The 27,859-nt window shown below is 44.1% G+C and overlaps 1 protein-coding gene across 7 annotated transcripts in view; it reads right to left on the reverse strand.

The window, feature by feature from the left end:
* Positions 1-27,859, reverse strand: part of LOC101938488 (USP6 N-terminal-like protein) — a 175,228-nt gene that overhangs the window by 62,321 nt on the left and 85,048 nt on the right. For 4 of the 7 annotated variants that reach the window (XR_010600466.1, XM_065591958.1, XM_065591955.1 and 1 more), the window contains exon 2: positions 20,107-20,404. The exons of 2 other annotated variants lie outside the window; for them this stretch is intronic. The gene's annotated coding sequence lies outside the window, so the exon portion shown is untranslated. Of the gene's footprint in view, positions 1-4,610; positions 4,713-20,106; positions 20,405-27,859 lie in introns of those variants that run through there. One more of the 7 variants, XM_065591959.1, reaches the window with a different exon arrangement.

The following is a 27,859-nucleotide window of genomic DNA, read 5'->3' on the forward strand; positions in this document are numbered from 1 at the left end:
GTAACTGGAGGATCTTCGAGATGTGAGGTCCCTGTGTATTCCACACATGCGTGCACCTGAGTCTTTTTAGTAAGCAGCGTGCATTGGTCTGCTCACACACAGTTCTCCTCATGCTCTGATCTGAGGATACAAAGGGCAGTGCAGACGGATGCCATTCCAGTTCCTTTTCTTACTACAATTCTCGTCATGATGTGGAATAGCGGGGACAGAGGGCGGGTAATGGAATACAGAGAGGGACCACACATCTCGAAGAAACTCCAGTTGCAGGTAAGTAACCTCCATTTCTTATTCAAGTGATGGTCTTTATGTGCATTCAACACATGGGAGATCTGTAAGTAGTAGTCGAACAGGATATGGTTGCAACCAAAGCGTAATTTTTTGTAAAAATATGTATGGAGCTCCAGGTAGCCACCTTACATCTATCTAGTAAGGGTACATCTCACAGATATGCTGCAGGGGTTGCTTGCTCTCTGATGGAATGGGATCTCACCCCTTCTGGGATAGGGGTGAGGGCGGGAATTTGAGCTAGTTGATAACAAAAGGATGATGCAACCCGAGATCCACTGAAAGTCTCTGTGCAGATAGAGCTTGACCTCTTGATCGTTCTGCTAGAGTGATAAAAAGTCTAGGTATTTTCCTAGTTGCTTTGTAGGTAAAATGCCAGAGCCCATCAAACATCTAGAAAGTGAACCCTTCTCTCCTGATCAAAGGCATGAGGTTTCAGAAAAAATACCAGTAAGTGGATGGTTTGATTCATGTGAAACTCTGAAATTACTATAGGGATGAATTTTGAGTCGAGACAAATAGAAACCTTCTCTTTATGAGAAATGGTATGGGGCAGATCGGCCACGAGTGGCCCTGGCTGATGTGATAGCGATTAGGAAGGTGACTTTTATTGAGAAATGAGATATAGAATAGGTGGCTAATGGTTAGAAGGGAGTTTTGGTGAGAACAAAGGATGAGACTGAGATCCCTTTGTGGTGTGGATTTCACCACTGTTGGGAAAGTTCTAAGTAGTCCCTTCAGAAATCTAGTCGTCGCAGGATGAGTAAAGATAGTCTGGTCATCAACTGGAAAATGAAAGGGGCTGATTGCTGCAAGGTGGTCCCAGAGAAGCTTAATGTCTTAAGGGCTAGTAGGTATTAACAGGATTCCCAGCGGATTCTCGGGATAACAAGAGGAGAAACACTTCCAGAAATGCTTCACCTAGTAGACTCCTTCCTGCTTTGGTTGAGAACAGATTGAACTGCCATTGAACATGTGCACTCTATGTCAGGGTAGCCGTATCCCAAAGGAGCTGGATGGTTCCAATACTTTCCACGCGTTCTGTCTGGGTTTGTTTTCCTTCAGAGGGAGAAAAGGTATACACATCTGAAGCATCATATTGGCTCAATGAAATAGACTCCCACTCTATTGGTGGTACAATCAATACCGGTGAGAGGATGCTCCAAGTTGTGGATGCAATAGGTGAGGATCCCCTTCTCCTCAAGGTGGTTTCTTCAGGAGTAGTGATGTCTCCAAGGAGGACCAGGCCCAAGAGGAAACTTTGGGTTGGAGAAAGCCAAAATATCCTCTGATGAAGTAAAGTTTTCGGTCCTTCCTGACGATCCTCTTGAGGAGGGGACAGCAGATCTGGGCTGTCAAATGGTCTAGTATTTGGAGGATCCCACAAGGAGTGTGTCAGAACTGTCAAAGGGGATCCAGTTTGGAACTCCCAAATGGGACCGGTGGGTACTGATCTTTTGGTTTGTGGGACAGAGCTGGTACCACAGGATCCTTCTTCCTTCATGCCTTACCCTCTTGAAAAGGAAGTTTATGCAAACCTAACTCCTCAGGGCCCATATGCGAGAACTTACCCAACTTGGACTGAGATGAGGAGGGATCCTTTGTCTTAGAGGCAGTTCTGGATGGGGATCTGTATTTATGCCTGTGGTCATATCCTCTACTCTCATGAAAGGGTTTCTTAGGATTAAGTGTTTTGGCCTTTACTCCAGAGGGGTGCTGATCGCGGTCTGAGGACACAGTACAGGGGGGGTTACCCCAGACTGGATCCAAATGGGGCCTCATAGCCTGCTCCATGAGGTGCTTCTGCAAGTGGAGTTCTCGTCCTTCACAAGTTCAGGGAGAGAAAGACTGGCAGACACTGCAATTGGTGACAATAAAGGCAGAACTAGTGTTTGTCACTGACAGAGAAGGAACAGGGCAGGAGACAGCTCCTAGCATAGTCCCTCTTGCAATAGTCTCTATCCACAGGGAGAAACTCCCTGAGGCACAGAGAACTAAGCTAACTAACGGGAGAGGCACAGGGGGTCTCAGGGCTCCAGCTGCAGGGGGGAGGGGGCCTCGGTGCTCCGGCACTGGGGGCGTGTGCGTGGGGAGAAGGGGCGGAGCCGGGGGCTAGCCTCCCCGAAGTGGGGCTCCACCCGCCACTCATGCACATAGGGACCATCACTCAAAGAACAAGTGGATATAAAGACAGCAGCAGAAAGTGGACTGGGCAAATACAAAACATACCTGATCATCTGTGAAAGCAATCTAGTTCTCTCTGCAGCCATGCTATTGATGTCAAACCACAAACTCCTCAGTGGTGGCGATGGTGGTGAAACAGACTTCTGCCTTCTTGTCACACAGGCCTGGAACATGCCTAACAGCTTATTCCTTCAATTATCCACAGATGCTAGCTCAAATATGTGCCATAAGCTCCTAATACAGGCTACAAGTGAAGCCACAGAAGAGCATTACAAGCCTCAAATGATGAACATGTGAGTAGGACCAAATACAGAGAAAGAAATTTAAATGCAGCTAATAAAACCAGCGGCACAAACAGGTTTGTTTGCAAGAAGGTGGTACTGTTGGTACAATATGAAAAGCCTTGTAACTTGTTACCTTTCTGATCCATCAGCATCAAGAACATAAGAGCGGCCATACTGGGTCAGACCAGAGGTCCATCTAGCCCAGTATCCTGTCTTCCGACAGTGGCCAGTGCCAGGTGCCCCAGAGGGAATGAACAGAACAGGTAATCATCAAGTGATTCATCAAGTGATTCATCAAGTGATTCATCCTGTCGCCCATTCCCAGCTTCTGGCAAACAGAGGCTAGGGACACCATCCCTGCCCATCCTGGCTAATAGCCATTGATGAATCTATCCTCCATGAATTTATCTAGTTCTGTTTTGAATAGTCTTGGCCTTCACAACATCCTCTGGCAGAGTTCCACAGACCGACTGTGCATTGTGTGAAAAAAAGACTTCCTTTTGTTTGTTTTAAACCTGCTGCCTATTAATTTCATTGGGTGACCCCTAGTTCTTGTGTTATGAGAAGGAATAAATAACACTTCCTTATTTACTTTCTCCACACCAGTCATGATTTTATAGACCTCAATCATGTCATTCCTTAGTCATCTCTTTTCCAAGCTGAAAAGTCCCAGTCTTATTAATCTCTCCTCCTACAGAAGCTGTTCCATACCCCTAATCATTTTTATTGCCCTTTTCTGAACCTTTTCAAATTCCAAATTCTTTTTTGAGATGGGGCGACCACATCTGCATGCAATATTCAAGATGTGGGCGTACCATGGATTTATATAGGAGCAACATGATATTTTCTGTCCTAACATCTATCCCTTTCTTAATGATTCTCAACATTCTGTTCGCTTTTTTGACTGCTGCTGCACATTGAGTGGATGTTTTTAGAGAACTATCCACAATGACTCCAAGATCTCTTTCTTGAGTGGTAACAGCTAATTTAGACCCCATCATTTTATATGTATAGTTGGGATTATGTTTTCCAATGTGCGTTACTTTGGATTTATCAACATTAGATTGTTGCGGGAATCAAATAATTCATTTTGCTATAAACATTGCCTAATACAACACTAAGCGTGATGGGGAATCCTGATTTATTGCTCAATACGTTCGTTTTCTCCTAGCAAAATATTCAAGAGAGGGACACAATACAACCTGGTGACTGCACACCATCATCATCATCATCTCACAAATTCTAACCTTCGCTCTGATGATTCATCCTAAAGCCTTGAGTGGGTTACTTAATCTCTCCATCTCAGTTTCCCCATATGTACAATGGGAACAATACTACTTGCCTACCGCGTAAGAGTGCTGTGAGGCTTAGACGGTTAATAACTGAAGCACTTTGCAGATGGAAAGTGCTTCTGTGCTTTATTATAGCATTCCTGTTAGTGGACTATTGTCATTGCTCGATCCTGAGCAATATCAGGCTGCAAAACAGTTTGAGATATAAACACACAAAACTGACATGCTGAATGGTCAAAATATTCAATTTTGAGACAAACTTTCCATATTTCATTTGGATGTTCAATTTTTACTTGGAAAGTCTGAGGAAAAATTCCTTCCCTAGTCTGAGTAATGACAGGAAAAAAAATTACACTTTTTCCATTGTAAAAAAAAAAAAAAAAAACCCAAAAAATTCTAACCTCACTTTTTTTTTGTTGTAAGTCGCTACTTTTTTCAATTGAAAACAAACTGGCTTTGGATTTGATTTAAGCAGTCATTTGAAAATTGAATACTGAACATGTGCAGTGGAAAATGTCTTCAAATATACAAGCATGCCTTCAAACGAGTGGCTCTGTGCCCCCACCTCGGTAAGTGTTCACTGGCTTGTTCAAAGAGCTTGCAAGTTCTGTTGGTGATGTGAGGAGCTTGTAAACTCTGCAAACTAAATAGCACCATTCAGTTTGTACTCCACCTCTGAAAAAGTCTAGAAAATAAAAAGCAACCAAATATCTATGTCAATTTTAAGACCCAATATTTTTGCTTACCTCAAAGGTTGGTTCCCAGATCTCCTCTCTCATTTTCTTACTTTTCCCCCAAGGGTGGGGATTTCCTTATTTATAAAGAGTGCAATGTATTGTAGGTCCCAAAGCAGCTATGAATGTGCTCAGTGAAAGCAGAGAATGCATCAGAGCTAATGGCAGAAAGATTGCCATAATTAATAGCAGGTAAAGCTGTGCACATGACTTCGGTTAGGAAATAACCAAGTTATGCACTTGTTTCTTTTCAAAATTTCTCATGAATTGAAAGGAGATAAAAAAGGACCTAATAGGATTATAGAGGCCAAACTTCAAGCTCCCAAAATCAAGAGTTAAGGAATTAAAGGATTAAGCTGTAACTGACCTCAGCAGAAGATCAATAGAGGCTTGAATAGAAAGTATGTTACTGTTTATCTGCACTGAACACCAACCAGCAATCAATATGTAGCTTGAACTCTTCACACTTCTACAAATGACTTTCCTAGATGACCTGGAAAATTTCCAGGCTGCTAATTCAGCTGAGCTGGGATTTCAAATAATGTTGCCCACAATTCTGTTGCCCTAAAAGAATATCCAAGGCAATTTCACATAAAAACATATAGATTAGGCAGGGCCTAAGAGTATTCTTTTGTTAGCCTTCAAGTCACAACTTGCTATTATGATCCCAAAATAACTGTCAGTATTTTATATTTTTAATAGAATTCCCCCTTGTATGGTTTTTATTGCAAACTACATGTACACACCTAGGTAACAATGATTGCTTAAACAGAATCTGTGTTCCATGTACCTTCCTTTTCAGTTTATTTTCCCCAAAGATCAAATTGCCCTTTTCTGGTTATTTTTCATTTATGTACAATTGGATCACTAAAAATATGTTTAGCAAGAAAACCGAAGCTCCTGAGGGAATATCATCTACTTCTCTCCTTTTATCTGGTGTAGCAAGCTAAAAAATACGGTACTCACCTTCTTGTAACTGTTGTTCTTCGAGATGTGGTGTTCATGTTCATTCCAATCAGGTGTGCTTGCACCATGTGCACGACAGACGGAAGATTTTTCCCCTAGCAATATCTTTAGGGTCGGCCTGGACGCCCCCTGGAGTTGCGCCCAACATAGGGCCCTGCCGACCCGATCCCCCCGCCCAGTTCCTTTTTCGTTGGAGACTCCGGCAAAGGGGTAAGAGGGAGGGTATTGGAATGGACATGAACACCACATCTCGAAGAGCAACAGTTATGAGAAGATGAGTAAATGTTTCATCTTCGAGTGCTTGTTCATGTCCATTCCAATCAGATGACTCACAAGCCCAAGTTCAGGAGGTGGGGTTGAAGTTGTCCACCGATTGTAGTACCGCTCTACCCAAGACTGCGTCGTCTCTGGCCTGCTGAGTGATTGTGATGATGTGCGGTGAAACGGTGTATGGAGGACCATGCCGCTGCCCTGCATGTTTCCTGGGTAGGAACCTGAGCCAGGAAAGCGGCTGAAGGGGCCTGCGCCCTGGTGGAGTGCGCAGTGATCGGAGGGACAGGCACCCCTGCCAGGTTGTAGCACTCTCGGATGCAGGACGTGATTCACAATGAAATTCGTTGAGAGGAGACTGGAAGACTTTTAATCTGTCTGCCATGGCCACAAACAATTAAATGGACTTCCAGAACAGTTTTGTTCTCTCAATGTAAAAGGCTAGTGCTCGACGGATGTCCAATGAATGAAGTCTTTGCTCCCTGCCGCTCGAGTGCAGCTTAGGATAGAACACGGGGAGGAAGATATCCTGGTTGATATGAAACTGGGAGACAACCTTCGGGAGGAAAGCACAATGTGGCCAGAGCTGAACCTTGTCCTTACAGAACACGGTGTAAGGGGGCTCTGATGTTAGGGCCTTGAGCTCAGAATCCCTCCAGGCCGAGGATATCGCTACCAGAAACACCACCTGGTATGACAAATAAAGCAGGGAACAAGTCGCCAGTGGTTCGAAGGGCGACTCCATCAATTTGGAAAGGGCCGGATTGAGGTCCCAGGCCGGGACCGGCTGCCTGACTTGCGGGTATAGCCCGTCGAGACCTTTCAGGAAACGGCTGACCATAAGGTTAGCAAAGACCGAGCAGCCCTCTGCGCCTGGGTGGAAGGCAGAGATGATGGATAAGTGAACCCTTATTCACAACATGGACAGCCCCTGCTGCTTGAGATGGAGGAGATAGTCTAATATAAGTGGCACAGAGACGAGCATCAGGGACCAATGGTGCTGTGCGGACCAGATTGAAAATCTCTTCCACTTGGCCAGGTAGGTAGCCCTGGTGGAAGGCTTCCTACTGCCAAGGAAGACTTGTCTAACCTGGTCTGAGCAAGAGAGCTACATCGGGTTCAGCCATGGAGCTTCCATGCCATGAGGTGCAGTGACTCGAGGTTTGGGTGTTGGAGGCGGCCGTGGTACTGAGTCAGTAAGTCCAGGAAGAGCGACAAATTGACTGGAGCTTCCACGCACATTTCCAAGAGTAATGTGTACTAGTGCTGGCAGGGCCAGGCTGCAGCTATCAATATTACCGAAACTCATTCCCTCCGAATCTTGGAGCAGAATGGGCGGAAATCCGTAAAGGAGATGGTCTCCCCTATGGGAGGAGGAACGCGTCCGCGATAGAACCCAGACTGTGATTCAGGAAAGAGCAAAACTGCTGGCACTTCCTGTTGCATCGCGTGGCGAACAGGTCTATCTGGGGAAAGCCCCACTGATGGAAGATTGAGTTCGCAACGTCCAGGCGAAGGGACCACTCATGGCTGTGGAACTACCTGCTGAGATGGTCCTCTACTGCAGGGAGGTATGATGCCTGCAGATGTATCGAATGCTCTACACAGAAGTCCCACAGCATGAGGGCTTCCTGGCTCAGGGGAGAAGAGCGTGCACCCCTCTGTTTGTTGATATAAAACATCGCCATGGTGTTGTCTGTCATAACTGATACACATCTCCCTGTTAAGTGGATTCGGTAAGTCTGGGACGCCAGGCGTACCACTCTCAGCTCTCTGACATTAATGTGGAGAGTGAGTTCTACCTGAGAATAGAGGCCTTGTGTCCTGAGGTCTCCCAAATGTGTTCCCCAGCCCCAAGCCGCCGCATCCATCACTAGAGAGAGAGATGCCTGAGGGCTGGTGAAGGGGACTCCCGCACATACTACCTGTGTGTCAAGCCACCACTGGAGGGCGTCGAGGACCAGGCAAGGCAGAGTCACAACCCTATCCAAACTGTCCCGATCTGACCGATATACCAAGGCTAGCCACGATTGGACAGGCCAGAGTCTGAGCCTGGCGTGTTGCACCACATAGGTACAAGTGGCCATGTGTCCTAGAAGTTTCAGGCAATTCCTTCCTGTGGTGGTGGGAAACTGCCTGAGACCTCGTATGATGTCGCCGAGGGACCAAAACCTGGCTTCCGGGAGGTATGCCCTGGCTTGTGTCGAGTCCTGAACTGCCCCTATTAACTCTATCCTCTGAACCAGGGACAGCGTTGATTTTTCCTCGTTCAGAAGGAGGCCCAGTTCATCCAACGTCATTCATATGCAGTTGACTTGTGCCTCCACTTGAGATCTGAAGCAGCCCTTGATGAGCCAGTCGTCGAGGTATGGTAACACCTGTACCTGCCGCTTGTGCAGGAACACGGCTACGATTGCCATGCACTTGGTGAACACTTGAAGTGCCACCAACAGGCCGAATGGGAGGACTGTGACCTGGTAGTGGGTGCCTTTCACCACAAACTTGAGGTATTTTCTGTGGGACAGAGTTATTGCTATGTGAAAGTACGCATCCTTCAAGTCGAGGGCGGCATGCCAGTCTCCTGGATCCAATGACGGGATGATGTAAGCCAAGGAGACCAGGCGGAACTTGAGCTTCTTCACAAACTTGTTGAGTTCACACAGGTCTAGGATGGGCCTTAGCCTACCTTTGGCTTTCGGTATTAGGAAATACCAGGAATAGAAGCCCTTGCCCTTCTCCTCTTGAGGAACCTCTTCCACTGTCCCTAGCGAAAGGAGCGAATGCACCTCCTGTATAAAGAGATGCTCATGAGAAAGGTCCCTGAAGAGGGATAAGGAAGGGGGGGTGGAAGGGCGGGAGGGCGGGAGGGCACAGAACTGGATGGAGTATCCCCTCTCTATCCTGCGGAGCACCCAGCGGTCCGAAGTGATACAGGACCACGCATGGTAGAAAGGGGACAGTCGGGACGAAAAGGTAAGGCGGGGTAGATCCAGTTCTTGTCCTGGTGCGCCGTCCTCGACCACATCTTCAAAAGGCCGGTTTGGGGCCTGAAGGTGGCTTGGGATGGCCAGAGCCCTGGCCTGAGGATGGCTGCAGCCTTTTTCTGCCACCCCTATTCCTCCTTCGGGAACCGTCCTGTTGGTTTTGCTGGTAAAACTGCTGAGGAGGTTGCGGCCTGAAGTGCCTGCATTGTGTAGCGTGGGTGTGTATGCCCAGGGACTTGAGTCTTTTAAACTGTGCAGTCTCCTGTCTGTCTGATTTTTCAGAGAAACGGGCCTGACCTTAAAAGGGTAGGTCTTGGATGGTCTGTTGGACTTCATAAGGAAGCCCAGAGGACCTTCTCATGACCACCCCCGTAGCCATGGTTCGCGCGGCCACGTCGGCACCATCAAGGCACCATCCCTGAGGGGATGAGGATGTCCACTATGGAATCAGCATCCTCTGCCTGGATCCCCAGGTTCTGGGCCACCCTGCGCAACAACTGTTGCAGGACCCTGCTATCCTCCAAGAACGGGGCCGTTGAAGTGCCCGCAACGGCCTCATCTGGGGAGGACAACAACAAGAGCACCGGCACATGGCCTTGGTCACTGCCCTTAGCCCCAAGGTGGTCATGTTGTTGGTTGGGCTGCTGTAACGCTGGTGCCGCAGTCGCCAGGGTAGGCGCCAGTGCCGGAGTGGTCGCCGGTACAGAGGCCGGAGTGGTCGCCGGTACAGAGGCCTGAGCGGCAGACAGAGGTATCGGCATCTCCGGTGCCAGCTGCTGCGCGGGTTGGAAGGATGCGGACACGAACGACGCCAACCTGGATCTCAACGGCTGGTTCTGACTCTGGGCTTGATGATAGGCCCAGGGAGTCCAAAAGCGCCACTGAGCTGGTGGTTGTCATTGAGGTGGCCATGGCGCCGAAGGAGGCTGGCAGTTTGTCGCCAAGATCTAGATCTCCTGCTGCTGGACCTATCTGACCAATAGGACTCCACCTCAGACTCCAAGGTCTCAGAAAAGGAAGACCACAGAGGAGTAGTACTGGGTGGTGCCAATGAGCAGTGCCAGGCCTTTGGAGATTGGTGCGGTCCCCCCACGTGGGCGGCTGGCACCGGGGAGTGGTGCCACAGAGATGGGGAGCGGCCTGACATTATCGTCAGCTTGCCCCAGATGGGATGGGTGGCCGGGTTATCACCAGTGCCTTGTCCCTCCTTGGAGAAGGTGGTGACGTCAAGTGAATACGGTCCTGTGCCGCCTCAAAAGTCTCTGGAGTGGAGGGGAGTTGAATATCCTGGCCATGATGGTCCGGAGAACGGTAGTGGGCCAGTCTTGACTGGACCCCTTGCAAGGCAGGAATCGATGAGCCCCTGGAAGGTGCCAGGCCCAATGTATGCTGAATGTGCTCAGGCCTCCCTGTCGCTGGCTCCTTAGGCTTAGGAGGGGGAGAGCGCCCTCTCTCCTGCCTCTTTCTCTTCTGGAGCACCGGGGATGAAGACCAGTGCCTACCAGAAGTCTTATCCTCGGCGCCGTGTCAGTGCCAGGAGTCCTTAGCCTCCTTCCTTGGTGCCAGAGGAGGCACTCGGCCCGGGGTTGGACTATGGGCGGAGGGCTGCCTCCATGAGGAGAATTCTGAGTCTCTGCTCACGATCCTTAAGGGTCCTCAGCCGAAACCCTTTGCAAATGCGGCACTTGTCCTTTTGGTGACTCTTGCCAAAGCACTTCAGAAGAGAAGTGTGCGGATCGCTCTCTGGCATCAATTTACTGCAGACTTCACACGGTTTGAACCCTGGCGACCGAGGCATGCCCCAGTGTTGGGGGACGAAATGGGGGGAGGAACCGACGCAATGGAAACGTAGAGAAACTATTAACACTGCTAAGACTAACTATATACAAATGACAGTAGGACACTGCTAGAGGCGCTTGCAGAAGCAAGAGCGAGGGAAGTTCCAACTAGCCATCACCAGCGATAAGAAGGAACTGAGGGTGGAGGGTCGGGTTGGCAGGGCCCTATATTGGGCACCATGAAGGCGTGACTCCAGGGGGCGCCAAAGCCAATCCTACGGATACTGCTAGAGGAAAAATCTTCTGGCTGTTGTGCACGCGGCACGCACACACCTGATTGGAATTCACATGAACAAGCACTTGAAGAAGAACATTACCATGCTGTTTCCTATGTATGCTCTCACTGACATGCAGCTCAAATGTGATCAGTTTACAACTCAAAAGCTGATTTTTCTACTTGCCAGCCCTGAAAACTCCACTTGGGATCTGAACATCTGAACTGGGATCATCCTGCCTTATATACGCTGTACACTAGTGACTCAGATTCTGCAAATAGCATTTAGCTAGCAGTGTTGTTTGTGAGTCAAAGTAGAACCCGGCTCACTCTTCCATCAGTGGGTTGGTTCTGCAGAGTTAATGGGAGGGAGATTTCGTCAGGGAGGTAAGCAGATGTGGCTCAAGACACAAGTAGGAAAGTTGAACAAGAAGTGGTTTCGTTTACTGTTGGTGTTCTGTCTAGCATTGAAATGATGATTTATTTATATTAAAGGGAGATGCAGGAGTTCATAAAAATGCCTGGGATATAGCAGCTGGCACAGCCAAGTTCAGCTGCTAATTGGCAGGTGCTTGGAACATTGGAAGTCCATGACACAGTTACACTCTGACAGTTATTTCTGCTGCACAGAGATTTGGGCATTCGTTCCAGAAATACCTTCTGTACAAGCATCTGTCAAATCTGTGAAGCAGAGCGAGTCCTCTGGCTTCCAACAACAGGTGTTGGGGGCAGGACCGGCTCTAGGCACCAGCAAAACAAGCTGGTGCTTGGGCCGGCACATTTTTAGGGGCGGCATGGCCGGCGCCAGAATGCTGCCCCTAAAAATGTGCCCCGGCCGCCCTAGCTCACCTCCGCTGCTGCTGCCACGGCGCACGAAACAGCTGATTCGCGCGCCACTACTCGCCCTCCCTCCCAGGCTCTCAAACCTGGGAGGGAGGGGGAGATCCCGAGCGGCCGTTTCGCGCGCCGCTGCTCCCCCTCCCTCCTAGGCTTGAGAGCCTGGGGGGAGGAGGCAGGGCTGGGGATTTGGGGAAGGGGCGGAGTTGAGGCGGGGCCAGGGGTGGGGTAATTAAATAAGGGGGGGGGGGGGGCGGCCAAAATTGTTTTTGCTTTGGGCGGCAAAAATCCTAAAGCCGGCCCTGGTTGGGGGTTAGAAGGGTGCTTTTATCACAGCTTAGTATATCCACCTATGGACAAAGCCATGAGTTTCTCACTCTGTTTTCTCTTCATCAGCTGCTTTGGGACAAGCTTGCTAGTTGTTTGCAACCACAGCTGTAAGCAACATCTGTCTGCTTCAGCAGTGTGTAGTTATTTCCCCATGGCCCTTCATCGGTTTACACATTCTTTGCCCCCAGGTTAGACTACAAGTGAACTGAAAATGGGAACTATTTATTGGGGACCGAATCAGATTGGAGTACCGTTGTGCTATGTGCGGTACAGACATAGCAGAAAAAGACATTCTGTCCCAAAGGATATTAAACTGATAAGAACAGATAGTAGATAATGTTTTCACCCCTCAGCCAAAAGGCCGAGATACTACCTTAGTTCAAGATAAAATGCACCAGGTGGGAGAGCAAACAAGGGATGAGGAGGAGGAAGGATGAGAAATCAAAAGAAATTTCTTTGCATATGCTAGCGGTATGAAAAATTTGTAAAAAGAGATCATGGTGGAGTAAAGGGGGTAGTTGATAGACTAATTCAAGGCTTAATTGTGGATTGCCTTAAAGATAAGGATAAGGGTAGGCAACGGAGAGACTCAAAGTGGATGATGTGTCAGAAAGACTGGCCAGAAGATGTGTGACCCTGGCAGACAAGGTGCCAAGCTCATACCAAAGCCCCCGTGTCTCAACTGGACACTGACAAATACATACCTGGCATCAGTCTGGCTCACCTGTGTGTTAATATCATTAAAATAGGTATTAAAATGATAAGAATGTGATTAGTGTTTAGACTTTATTGAATGCTTGTGAGTTGCTGCAGGCATTAGTCTCACTCAGGGCTAGTCTACACTGGCAGCGCTTTAACATGCCTTGTGTGGTCGCGGCGCAGTGCTGGGAGAGAGCTCTCCCACCGCTCTTAAAAATAAATAAATAAATTTTTAAAAAACCACACACCACCTCAACAAAGGGCGTAGCTCCCAGCGCTGGGGCACTGGTGCTTTACAGCGCTGCAATTTGCTGCGCTCAGGGGGGTGTTTTTTCACACCCTTGAGCAAGAAAGTTGCAGCATTGTTAATTGCCAGTGTAGACAAGCCCTTAAACCAGGGGTTCTCAAACTTTTGTACTGGTGACCCCTTTCACATACCAAGCCTCTGAGTGCAACCCCCCCTTATACATTAAAAACACTTTTTTATATATTTAATACCATTATAAATGCTGGAGGCAAAGCGGGGTTTGGGGTGGAGACTGACAGCTCACGACCCCCCATGTAATAACCTCACGACCCCCTGAGGCATCCCGACCCCCAGTTTGAGAACCCCTGCCTTAAATCCTCTGTATACCATATTGTAAGGTTGTATTGTGAGCCTCTGTGACTGTGTGTCACCAGACGGGACAGAGACATTAACTATCGTAAAGGTCCATCAACAGACAGACTATTCTGGGATGTTAAAGAGGACAAAAGATGATGTTTGTTCTGCCGTCCTCCCCATGAAGATGACTCATGCAAGTAGATTCCTCCCATCAGCTGAGTTTGCAGCTCAGAGCACATGGCAGGCATGGGATAAAAATCCCAAACAGAAGGAACTGATTATCTCTATGATGCCAGGACTCCTTAAGCACAAGCAAGAGATCCCCAGCTACTTAGCCTGGGTTAGCCCCAAAGGACATGTAAAGCTTGCTGACTACAGAAGCTTCTTAACAACTTTGGAAATTTAAGATTATAACATATTTGTATATATGTTTACCTGCTTTGACTTTGTAAATAACTCATTTCCTTTTCCTACTTAATACATTTTATATAGTTTAATATAGGGTTGGCTACAAGCGTTGTCTTTGATGTAAGATCTAAGGTGCTACTGACCCAGGGTAAGTGGCTGTTCTTCGGGTCTGGAAGTAACTTAAATACTTGGTATAACAGATCATCTATCACAAAGGTATGCTCACCTGGGTGGCAAGATGGATCGGAATATCCAAGGAGACTGTCTGTGAATCCATGTTTAGGCTGTTAGTGCCTGAGGAGTTTACACTTGATAACTGGTTGGTGAAATCTGAGGCTGGTACTCACACTCTTGAGTCACTGAAGGCAGCTTTACAAGATGATCTTAGAAATGTTTTAAAAGGACCTAATGAGGCTAAGGTTACAGCACTCAAGGCTGGAAAGGCAGAGGATTCAACAATCACAGTGCAAGATAAAGAACTGGATTAGTATTAGCATGGTGGACAAAGAGGAAGGGCCAAATCTGTGAAATGTGGTATAGGAAGAAGTAGCAGGATTTAGACACACACAGCCTGATATTTAGCTCAAAATGCTGCTTGCATGCTTCTCACTGCCAGACTTCTCCTGCACACAGTCAGATTTTTCTTGCATGTGGTACATGCACTGCCATTGACATTAATGGGACTTCAGTGTAAAGAACAAGAATGTACAGCAGCTCCCTGCCACATGGATTGGAGAGGAACACTTTGCTCTTAGGTTCACTTCTATTCTCATTTAGTATTTACAGAATCATAGAAATTAGAAATAAAGGAGGTGTGGGAAGGGTGGGACAAATACTACTATTAGATCATCATTTGTCCATCCTCTGGGAGCCAAGACAGGACTGTTCTCTACATTCTATCTTTTAGTGCTTTTGTCTAAACCAGTGTTACCATAAAAATCCAGTCAATGGAGCCTCTACAGGTTTGAGTACTACAACTTCTAGATTGTTTTAGAAATCTTTCCCTTTCCCCAACCCACTGTAAACTGTTAAAAATGGGGAAATTAATTGCTTTCAGTAGGTTCAGAATGAAATTCAAAATGGATAGGAGACGGTGTGATGACTGCATCTGTGTCAGATGAATTACTCAAGCTCTGCTTTTCACCTCTGACAGTACTACACCATGCAAGGCTGATTACTTTTAAAACAATTTTTTTAAGTGACTGATAATTGGGAGAGTAACTAGATTCACTCTCCTTGTGCTCACAAGAATGTTGAGTCATACTCCCATAATCCTTTCATACATCTCCCCTCTCTGAAAGCGCGGGCGGCTAATAGACTCTCAACTCAAGCTGTACAGGCTGGATGATGGTATCTTGGAATTAAGATGGGGCCACTACGTTTCTACAAGCAACATGGACCTCTTGTTCTGTTCCTTTACCATTTCTTTTGTGAGTAAGAGAGAGAAAGAGAGAGGAGGGGGTCCTGTTTTCTACCTCATTTAGCCATTACCGTATTACACTCTCCTTGCACTCTAACGGTACACTTCTATGAAAAGTCTCCGATTTTATACTGACTCTGTTCACTTTTAATGGGGACAGAAATGGCTATATTCTATCCCTTCAGTGGAAAGGAACCTGGCAATCCACAATGAGTCTAATCCTGGCAGGGTATCTACATTTGGATATAGGCCACCATTGCTCCTTAAGTTAACAGGTGACCAGCCTTTGCTGTGACTACCCCTAGGGTATTTCAACTCACTTCCTATGGAGCATTCATTTCAGCCCTTTCCACCCCATTTAAAAGAAAATGTAGCAATACTGTATATTCCACACACCTTTTCTGGTTTAAATGCTGTCAGGAAACTCATAACCTTTATTTTTATTAAATAATGCTCATTTGTTTGAATTTTTACTATTTATTTTGTTTTCAGATTACCTGTTTTGTGATTTTTTTAAAATATATTATGTTTTAACTGTTTGTACAAAGTCCCAAACACTTGGGCAGGTGAGGGGTGTTCTAAATGAAGGTAGTACCTGATATAGCATTGCCTTAATTACACTATAGTCTATCTTTGAATGAGACTTGATTTTGGATCAACAATTAGCACATACCAATCGTGTATTTTTTTAATATTTTACAGTGTTTATACACACAATCTAACACCAGGGGTAATTTTAGGGTCATCAGTAGAAAAGCCATATTCACCAATTACAGCAAATGAAATTGATCAAATGTTTGTAATTCCTTAAAGGCAAGCTGCAACACAAAGCATTATAGAAAATATTCTAATTATTACATCTATTTACAAAGAACAAGTCACTGAAAGAATTTGTGTTGCACATAAGAAAACAGTCATGACTTTATAGTACTAAAAATATTAAATTAAAAATACTGTTACAAACCCTTATCAACCAAAAATCAAGAAGTAACTTCTTACAATAACTTTGACAAATCGGGCTTTTAATTGACATCCTGGTTTATATCAGAGAAACTCCTGCTAGGAAGCAAGAGTAAAAATTTATTCAGACACAGCATCCACCATCATGAGATACTAAAACAGGAACAGGGATTTCTAGAAACTATTTAAAAACACAATCCAACATATAATTTGTAAATGTTTAACTGTCTAAGGTATAAATTAATCCCTACCATTTTCCTTTGAAGAACATGCCTAATAAAGCTGGCCTCTACCATTTAATAAGGTATACCATTTAATAATAATGGAAGGTCTTATAGATCATTTATTTTTGCAGAGAAAAGAAAGAGATCCATAGCGAACAAGGCAGATCTGTATTCTTCATCTGTCTCACACAATTGCTACCCTTCTCCAGTAAAACAATACCTTTCACTTGTAAAGCTGCTATTAGCTATAACTGAGTGATTATCACATTTGCGTGCCATGGAATAAACACAGCCATGTAAAGCCACAGTACAGTGCACGATATGCTAACTATGGCAATTAAAAACTAGCTAACTGAGCATAAGGCTGTTATAAACATACAGCTAAGGGTAGCATAAAATCCCTTTACCTGTAAAGGGTTAAAAAAATTAAATAACCTGGTTGGCACCTAGGGACAAAGAGGGACCAGGGCAGAAAAAAAACATCTCCTAAAACCCTGCCTAAAATAAGCATCCAAGATTACAAAAATTGTAAGTAATAGCAAGAAAATGCATTAGCTTATCTTTTGTTTTAGCTTGTAAATTTTCCCTATGCTAAGAGAAAGGTTTATTCCTGTCTTTTGTAACTTTAAAGTTTTGTCTAAAGGGAAATCCTCTGTGTTTTAAATCTTATTACCCTATAAAATTACCTTCCATCCTGATTTTACAGAGGTGCTTCTTTTACTTTTTTTCTTTATAATAATGTTCTGCTTTTAAGAACCTGATAGGTTTTTAGGACCTAAGGGTCTGGTCTGTGCTCATCTTGTTTACCTATTTGGTTGGTATATTATGCTCAAGCCTCCACAGGAAAGGGGGTAAAGGAATTTGCGGGGATATTTTTGGGAAACAAACTCCAAGTGGTCCTTTTCCTAAATCTTTGTCTAACTCACTTGGTGGTGGCAGCGATACCGTCCAAGAACAAGAAAAAATTTGTGCCTTGGAAAAGTTTTTAACCTAAGCTGGTAAAAATAAGCTTAGGGGGTCTTTCATGCGGGTCCCCACATCTGTACCCCAAAGTTCAGAGTGGGGAGGGAACCCTGACAAGGGCTAATAGAGGCTAAAATGCCCAGATGTGGTTTTATCAAAGTACATAAAACAGACCTTCATATGCTTCAGGTCACCATAGACATTAATTCACAACAAGAGCAAACAATAAAAGTTGGTGAGATTCTCTCTGACTGACAAGTGTACTCTCTTCAAGGCAAGCTTACTACCAAACTGGTGTTCCTACAGGAGCTCTAGACTTGTAACATAATAGCCTCAGATTAAGAAAATCCTTCAAACCAGTAATGGAACAGTTGAACTATTAAATATACACACATAGTATATATATAAAATGGACAAAGCTCAAAATCTGTTGAGACTCCAAATGCAACCATGTTTGGGTACCTAGTTACAACTCCATTATCACTGACATTTTTATAGTGCAGTGATACTCAGGCCTCAGTTGTTCAGGAGTCAAATTAGTGATCAACATTACCTAAAAGAGCCACAGAAGTGTGAATTCATTGTTTCATTTACTATAGTATTATTCATATTTAAACAATATTATGGGAAATATTTAATATATATTCAATAAAATTCTCACAGGAAATAAATTAATAACTTAGTGCAAGTCGACAACTTAATTGGTTAACAACATAAAAGCATCCTGATTGGTTAATAATTAAATCATAGTGTTTTAATATGTGCTGAAAAGAGCCACAGGAGACATTAAAGAGCCACTTGCAGCTCGCAAGCCGCAGTCTGAGTATCACTGTTCTAGTGTATAGCCTAGAATAGATCTTATCCGTGTTTCAGAATGAGATTAAAGCCTTGGCAATCTCCCAGTGCATTTGAGAGGGTGGAGAGGACAGTGCACTAGGTGCACCGTGGATCTGATCCAGGATGGCAATTCCTCCAACTAAGAATATAGCCATGTCTCACCAGAATGGCATTCCCCACCTGGTGTGTTGCTTGCATAGTCTGGGAAAGGTTATGAACAGAGTAGCAGAAAATACGGGTTGTGGCTGCCTGTGAGAAACATGAAAGTATTCAACTACATGGCGAGCTTCTGCTTCTCCTGAGACCACTAGCTTTATAGCAAGCATCAGAAACATTTCCTCTACACAGATTTGTAAGACACACTTTCTCTTCAGTTTTGTTATGGGCCTACCCATTAGCACTGCTCTATTTTTATTAGAAAACCTGGATGAGATTTTCAAAAGCCAATGAGGGGATTTAACCACAGAACTCTCAGGGTAGGTCTAAACGAGAAGCACGACATCAACGCGGCTTCACCGGTGCAACTGCACCTCTGTAATATGACTGGTGAAGAAGCTGTATGCCGACAGGAGGGCGCTCTCCCATCGGCACAATTACTCCACCTCCGTGAGAGGCAGAAGCTATGTTGGTGGAAAAGCATCTCCTGCCAACATAGTGCCGGTATGGACAGCGCTTAGGTCTCTGTAACTTGCATCGCTCAAGAAGGGTCTTTTTCACATCCCTGAGCAACATAAATTAGATTGACTTAAGCAGTGGTGTAGACCTGCCCTTATTGTGGTTAAGTCCCCTAGGTAAATCTGAAAGTCTTAACCCCTACTTTTAAAATGTTTCCTCATCTGGACATTAAAGTTTTGGTTGGAGCTGAAACTCCAACATCCCCAATGGCACAAGGACTTTTGGGTCACATGCCCCAGCAGCCCACCAACCCCGTCCACCACAACTGGGCGTGGAGCTATAATATTGATTGAGAGTGTGGGTGCTTCAGCCCCATAAATCATCCACACCACAACAGCATGCCACACCTGAGAAACCTGTTTTAACCAAATTCTGGCAATTGTTAAGTTACAGGGGAGCAAAAAAAGGAAGATACTGGTTTCAAATACTCTCTTAAGGATGGTTATCACTTTAGGGAAGGAAGTAGTATCTAGAAGGATGAACGCCTAAGAAAAAGATCCTGTTTTCACACAAATGTCGCTGACCACCACCATCACCACACAAACGCAACGAGAAGGGCACAAGAATTTCAAAAAGCACTTACGGGGCTAAGGAGCACAAGTCCAATTGACTTTTCTTGACACTTGCGCTCCTAAGTTCTCTCAGGCACTTTTGAAACTCTCACCCACAGACTATGAAAAATACCTTTACACACACACACCTATATGTGGTTCATTAAAGCACCTGTTCCAATAATGTCACTGATAATGCAAGTTAAGAAGTGTAAGGAATTAGTGGTTTCTGGAGATAAGTTTAAATCCTGTCTAGGGTTACACGTAAAAGTTAGCATAGTGGTCTCATTTAGTACCCATTTATCCACATCACTAGTCAACACAGTTGGCACACCTAGCAGTGCTTTGCAAGGCCCAAATCCAGAATAGCAAGGGATTTTATAGGAAAAGACCAAGATGTTCAGATATCTGAGAAGAATCATGCACTATGGGTGACTTCAGCTAATTCGTATAGTTCTTTCAGAAGCACCAGTTTCACACTCGATTTTAAAATTTAGAAAAAGATGGCACAGAAATGCAATGCCAACTTGGCTTAAGTTTGTCTTACCTGAGCTGGATATTAGGCTCCGAGCTACATCAGTTCAGGCTAAGTTGCCCTCTCCCCATCTGGTAGAAAATATTTCCAGTTCCAAAATGTTCACTTTCATGACTTTTAGAATTTTCTGTCCTTAGCTGAAACCTCCAGACTATCCAAGCTCTGCTCACTCTCAGTCTCACTCACACACTCCCAAATCAATGCAACGTCATCTCTCTCCGGTGTGCCTCCACACAAGCGTTCACTGCAGGGGAGAAATGCAGCCTCGGAAGCTGTCGCTATACAGACTCTCTTCCCTCTCCCAGACTCACTGCAAAGAAAACAAGAAGAGGTCCATCAGCTTTCTGTTTCTTGCACCACAAAATCAGGATCTATTTGCAAACAAAAAAAGTGTTCGACATTCTGTTTATGTGAACAACCAAGTAAATACACTCAGGGCTTGGCAGTACTATGGGGTTACAATGGATTTAACCCTGTAGTGCCAATGCTATGGGGAAGTTACTACAGCAACAGAAGGAGTTTTTCTATCCCGGTAGTAACTCCACCTCCCAGAGGTCTGTCTACATTGCAATTAAACACCCGCAGCTAACCCGTGTCAGCTGACGCAGGCTCATGGAGCTGTAAAATTGCAGTGCACACATTTGGTTGGGAGCCCAAGCTCTGGGATCCTTCCCGCCTTGCGGTGTCCGACAGCTCAGGCTCCAGCCTGAGTCCAAACGTCCACACTGCAATTTTATAGCCCAGCAGCCCGAGTCAGCTGTCAAGGGCCAGCCACAGAGGTTTTATTGCAGTGCAGAAATAGCAATGGTAGCTAGGTTGACCAAAAAACGCTGCTGTTGACCTAGCTACGTCTACACTGAAAGGTTAGGTTAGCAAAGCTGCGGCACTCTGCATCATAGCTATGTCGTCTAGGCATCATGACCACTTTGTACAACATTTCAAGGGTGTAACCCACCAAAGAGGAAAGGAAGCACTTACGGTGGTACAACGGACGGTAAAAATAGTGGTGCTGAAACTGAGCAAATGAGGATTAAGGCTGAGTTGTCATGAACATTTCCTAAGCCGCATTATCTGAGACACTGTGGAGTAGTCTCCCAAAGGAAATGTAGGGAGCTGCATGGCTCAGGTTATTGAAGAACATGGGCTGGACTAAGTAATGGAAAAAATACCAAAGGGAGAATCCTGAACTGAGCAAGGGGAATGGATTACATGCCTCACTAGCTCTTTTCCATTTCCAGTGTTTGCTTCTTTGTGGATGCACAGGACCTAGATATGTTTGTGTATCCAAACAGCTGTTAAAGCCAGTGGACAGTGATGCAGTCGCTCAGCCAGAAATTTCACAAAGCAAGGGGCACACAATTGACCGTACATTTAGATCTTAGGGGCAACAAACACAAACAAACAATTTAAAACAGTCATGACCTCATTTTGCTCAGTTTGGTTTCATTTTATTCATAAACATATTCTGTGGTCATTTTTGAGCCTCTCAGTTTTCAAATTTTGCTATTCTCCCTTCTGGTTTGAGATGCCAGTCATGTCCTGATTTCAGTGCTGCTGCATAGAAAAAAATGCCCAACACTGCTTTATATTAATGGAGAGATTGGCTTGTTGAATTGCATTTTGTTTAGGATTAGGATGAAATTTTGTGATCTGACCAGACATTCTGGGTGAACTAAAATGCAGTCAATGGGCCTACAGCCACATGATGTCATTTGTCTGTAATTTACTTATGCAGAGAAGCTCAGTTCAAACACAACATCTCGTTTTCAGTGGGGTCCTGTGTTTTACCCCATTTTCTAACTTGGTTGACAGATTTATGAGGTCAAGTGGATTCACCTGGAGGTCTCAAAGCGAGTTAACCCATGGAGACCGTAGGCACGTACTATACAACGTCATCCTCAGCTTTCCTACAGGAGAACACAAGACCCTCCAAAGCCCTTTGTTGCTCTAATTCATTATCCCACACTGTTAACAAGGGAACAGTGCTAATGGAAAAACTGAACTGATTTCCCAGCACAAGCAGCTGCTACCAGCTATATTTTAGATGGAATAATCTTGGCCATTTGCTGACAGATAAACACAACAAAGCCCAATGGTACACAGGGATTGTCTGTCATCCAAACATTATAGGAAGCTGTTAGTCCATCCTGTAATATTCTCTCAAGACATCAAAAAAAGTTATGAAAGCTGTTAGATTGTAACCTGTGATATGCACAGTGCACACAACTTTGAAGGCCGCTTAGAATTTTCCAGCTGAGAATCGCGAAAGTATTTTCCAATCAGTAACTAGGTTTTGAAAGTGATTAAAAAAAAAAAAAAAGTACATTGAATTAAACCATGGAGTCCTGAGCAGTAGAATGCAGTACCTTCACTTGACTTGGATTTTGTAAAATAGCTACTGCAGCAAATTGTTTCTCAGGGCAGCTCAAGACATTTCTTCCATTAGAAAAAACAAAATACTCTCAGCGGTGACAGAGACAACAGCAGTAGAAGGGGGCTTGGAAAGGGGAATAACTTCAATAGTTCCTAGAAAATTTACAGTTTTGTAGTTCTGATCTCAAATAATTCAGAAGAAAAAGCTGTTTTTGCAGGCATAAAACTGCCAGTTTGTCACAGGGTGTGAAGTTTCTACATGAAATTGACAAGCCACCTCAAGGGGAAAATTTATGGTTCTGCCTAGGAGGGGATGTAAAGTCCACTTTCAGTATGAAAAGGCTGTATTAATGGTGTGACTCCACTTTTGATCTCATTCACAAGTACTTGTGAACACACTTCAAAGCATTTAAAACCCCAACATTCACAAGTCTCTTTGTAATACCGCCCCCTTTCATGTCTCTCCAACCACGCTACAGCCCAAGTTGCAATGACCAAAATAAACGAAGAGTCTAGAACAGTTTATACATTCCTCCTCAGAGTTGGTTGCATTTATTTGAGAGTAGTCCTTTATGTTTTTTATACCTGTCTACACTCACCATACAGTGAGCATAGAAAGCACTTCAGAAAATTGTAATCACAACAATCATCTTTTTCTGTAAGATGGCAATCATAACAGTAGGTGAGAACCTACAACCAATAATCTACCAGGAAACAAATTTCAAATCTGCCTCCCTCTCAAACATTTCCCAATTTTCCATTGCAGGGGGGAGAAAGGAAGAGGAGAAGGAGGAGGAAGAGGAACTTTGCCATGTGCACTGAAGATTATCAGATTCAGGCCATCTCAAAACGAGGATTGCGGAAGAGGGAGGGAAGAAAAATACAATTCAAAAATGATGAGGTTCATGCAGAGAACACCCAGTAGCAGCCTCCTCTTGTTTATATCATCGAGGCTCCAGCTTGAGTGCCTCTGCTGATCTTAGCTGTGGTAGTATGGCACAGGGAAAGAGATGGCTTTAAATGAAAAACTAGTCTCTTCAAGTAGAACTGCTAGCTTCTTGTTGAGACGCCAACAATTCTTCTGCAGCTTCTATTTTTAGACCTATATATTCTCTATATTTAGAGAATAAACAAATACCCAAAAAAACCTTGTTTTGTTTTTTGCCCGGAACTTGTCCGTCAGTTGATGAGAGTTTCAGATACGTAGCCTCATTATAGGAAATGATTTCTACTTGACCCCATTAAAATATAAGAGTCAGACTGGAAAAAGTAGAAGACTACAAGTTTTTGGGAAACACTCAAGAGACTAATTTTTTTCCTCTGATGTCTGCAAAAAAAAAAAAAAAAAGAGACAGTGAAACCAAAAAGAATTCCCCTCTCCCCATGCACACCCTTTTTCGGAATGAAAAATGCATATTGTACTTGAGTGGGAAGGAACTCTATAAATATGGCCTTTAGAAGTCAGATTCTTCTTGCTTAAGACAGGATGAGAAGTAAATCAAAATTTCTCTAATTGCAAACTTAAGCCAGCTATAATATTGTCCATTCTTCATTAGGTACTAGACCATGTGCCCGAGGAATGCAAACATGTCAGACAAATACAAAGTGAGACTGACGACTGATTTACTAGAACATCCACCAAGCGTTTTAAGTGTCTGTTATACAAACAAGCAAAGTGAATTAGACATAGCTGCTTCACATTTTCAGTGCCAATTGCAAATTTGTAAGGATCAAGTCATAACCTCCCTGGCCTTTTGTCTGCCAGCTCAGACACACCCAACTATTTCATCTCATCTAACACAGGGGAATAACGAGAGGCAAGTAAATTGGCAGAGTCTCTGCCAAAACACCACACACTTCCCAGAATGCATTCCTCCACTAGATCTATTTCTCCACGCTCTTCAGTCCACACCAAATGGGTCATATTACTTCCCCCCAAATCCCAACTCATGTCATTTGCATGTGACTGCACAGAGCAGCATCTAGTAACGTAGAAACTTTCACTGTAGTTCCTTTTCCTACACAGTCCACCTGCTTTTTCCCTCCATAACTGAACACACAATTAGATATATCTGGCTTTAGCCACTTACAGGCTGCTCAACTAGAACGAATCACTAAATGATGTGACAAACATCATCTGGCTAACACCTGTGATTAAAATTGGGCCCTCCAGAACTAAAAGTGTGAATCTACACAGCTTGCACTAAAGAGCCAGGCTCTCTGGTTGAGCGCTGTAACAGACTCTCATCCTCTGTGGATCAGGCTACTAAAGGGGACATTTACACATTGAAGAGGGTGGTACAGGCATTCCCAAGATACCCAACTCCTGCAGCAATCGATCCAACGGGGGTCGATTAGATGCGATAATTGACCACCGAGCGCTCTCCTGTCGACTCCAGTACTCCACCAGGGCGAGAGGCACAGGCGGAGTCAACGGGAGAGTGTCAGCCGTCAACTTACCGCAGTGAAGACACCCCAGTAAGCAGATCTAAGTACATTGACTTCAGCTATGTTATTCACGTAGCTGAAGTTGCATAACTTAGATCAATCCTCCCCTCCCCACCGCTAGTGTAGACCAGGCATCAGATACTTTGGTCTCTTGTGGTTAAGTAGGGGACATCCAGCAGCTGGGAAGAAGAGCCCAACAGAATTTTTTTTTTAATATGTACCCAAAACATGCCATCTCCTATACTCAAGAAAGGACTTTCACTACAGAAAGCAAAAATAAATTAATGTCACCAGAATCTTAAGCCCCCTTTATGACTAGTGGGTCTGTTTACCTTTAGAAAGGAGGCCTATAAGAGGGAACATGATACAAGTATATAAAATAATTAGTGGTACAGACAAAGTAGATTGGGAGCATCGGTTTCCCTGATCTCAGAATACAAGAAATTGGCTAACAGTCAATGGGAAATTCAAAAACTGGTAAGAGGAAATAGTTTAATCACACCTAGTGTGAAAAAGTGTCAAACTTGTTGTCATGGGATATTATGGAGGCCCAGAATTTAGTAAGGTTCAAAAAAGGATTAGATTTTTAGATGGATATCAAGGAATTTAGAGTTATAATAATTAATGACAATAAAAGTTTTGGGAGGGCTATTAAACTTTGTGCTTCAGAGTTTAAGCCACTCTGCTTAACAGGTTTCAGGGTAGCAGCCGTGTTAGTCTGTATCCTCAAAAAGAACAGGAGTACTTGTGGCACCTTAGAGACTAACAAATTTATTAGAGCATAAGCTTTCGTGGGCTACAACCCACTTCTTCGGATGCATATAGAGTGAAACATATATTGAGGAGATATATATACACACATACAGAGAGCATGAACAGGTGGGAGAGATCAGAAAGAGATCAATCCACAGGTACTTACTGCTGGGTTTACACACCATCTTTTGTGGCATGTGGTTTTGCCCCCAGTCAGCAACAGGGCACTGGACTACATGGACCACTGCTCTGGATCCAGTCTGGCAATTATATTCCTATGAAAATATATATTTTAAATGAACTTTTCCCCTAAAAGCCACCCTCATTCTTCAAACAAGACCTTAAAGGGATTAATAATCAGTGATGTATGCCAAGAACGGATCCCACATACTCAAAGTATCATACTCATTTTCTAGTCCAAAAAATATATTTTTCCATATTTGGCTGCCTCTACTGAAGACATAATAATAATTTTAATTTTTTTTTTTTTTTTTTTTTTTTGCTGGCAATGCCTTGGATTTCCATTGCCTTTATATTACTACTCTGGCTACCAATATGCTGATTCTGGATAACTTTCTTCTTTTTAAACCCCAACTAATCATATCAAGTAACAGAAAATTTAAGGGAAACCTGAAGTGTTAAATCCAAGCTTTGAATTGTGCTGAGAAATGAGCTTCCAAAATTCTGCAATCTTAGTACAGCTCTGAAATATATAGCATCAGCATATGAGAATCTTCAGAACTCTTAAAAAGGGGCATGAACTTAAAACTACTGTTTCAACAATTTTTGGCCTGCTATAAATCCTAAAATTGCTGGAACTGAAAGATCAGAAAAAAATTATTTTTGGGGGTGTATTTTGTGCAAATTAAGCCCTTTTGGACTATGCAGGGGAAACAGTTAAATGAATTAAATACAATAAATCAATTTCCCTTGTTTTTTGTGTGGCTCTTTCAGAGAGCAAAAGGAAAGACATCACTGTCTAAAAATATAGGAAAATGTGGTTGTAAAAGGACAAAATCTGGCAGGGGAACTGATGGACAGATATAGTACTGACCTAATTTATTTTTTTAACTGACAAAATGTCAGTGGCGTATATGCCAAGCAGAGAATTCTGTTAAGCACAATGCACAAACTCCACGTTATTTTGGTGGTTTTTTTTTTTAAACTTAACAAAACCTTGGCCAATAGTACCTTACAATTAATGCCTGGTATTGGCCAGCATTTTAAAGCAATGGCAGCTAAAGCTGTTAGCAATCCTCAGCTAGGGCAGATCTGGTAATTTCATAGTTTCTGAAAAATATGAAGACTAACTACATCTACCCTTCCCAGAGAAGGAGAAGGGCTTAACATGAACTTTTAGATTCTGCTGAACAGAACATACTGAAGTTTTGAGGCATATGATGATATCACAAAACTGAACATATCTTTTAAACAAACATGCAAAGGTACTGCATGGCTCAGATAGGTGGAACTACAAAGGCTTGAAGGTTGATGGTTTAACATCCAAGGAGCTGAAAGTCACTACCATCTGATGGCAGCTGAGGTGACCTTTGTGAAATGAGTAAGCATCTCAGCCCCATATCACAAATTGGTACCCTAAGTGGGATTGAATTTCTGAAGATGGAATTCTCCCTCTCACCTCTAATATCAGAGAGCAGGTACATTAATGTGGCAGACAGGGTTAGGGATTAAGGCAATTTGTACTCAAGCTACCTGTGCTGTATCTGTTCAGGATATAAAGACAACTTGTAGCGAGTCTGATAAACACGGTAAGTCAATGGGTGAGCACTCACCCGTCAACTTAATTAATCCACCTCAATGAGAGACGGAAACTATGTCGATGGGAGAGCGTCTCCCATCAACACAGCACGGTGTAGACACTGCTTTAAGTCGATGGAAGTTACACTGAATCGAGTTATGCAGTTTATGTAACTTCACCAGTGTAACTTGCATCAGCTTTCAGCGTTTGTGTAGACAAGGCCTAAGGCAGTAAATTCAGCACCATTTGCCAGCAGCAAACACTTATTTTTTAAATTATTAAAAAACATGTATTTGGCATTTTGTGCATTTCTTAATTAAACATCACCTCTGAGGCTCCATGCAAGGTTTATTCATATCACATGCTGCTATCTCCCCACCTCCCACAAACTTCATAAGGATCTCGCCACTGCTGTGTTAGCACTTTATTTCT

The sequence above is a fragment of the Chrysemys picta genome, chromosome 4 (assembly GCF_011386835.1).
Source record: "Chrysemys picta bellii isolate R12L10 chromosome 4, ASM1138683v2, whole genome shotgun sequence".
Taxonomy (NCBI): domain Eukaryota; kingdom Metazoa; phylum Chordata; order Testudines; family Emydidae; genus Chrysemys; species Chrysemys picta.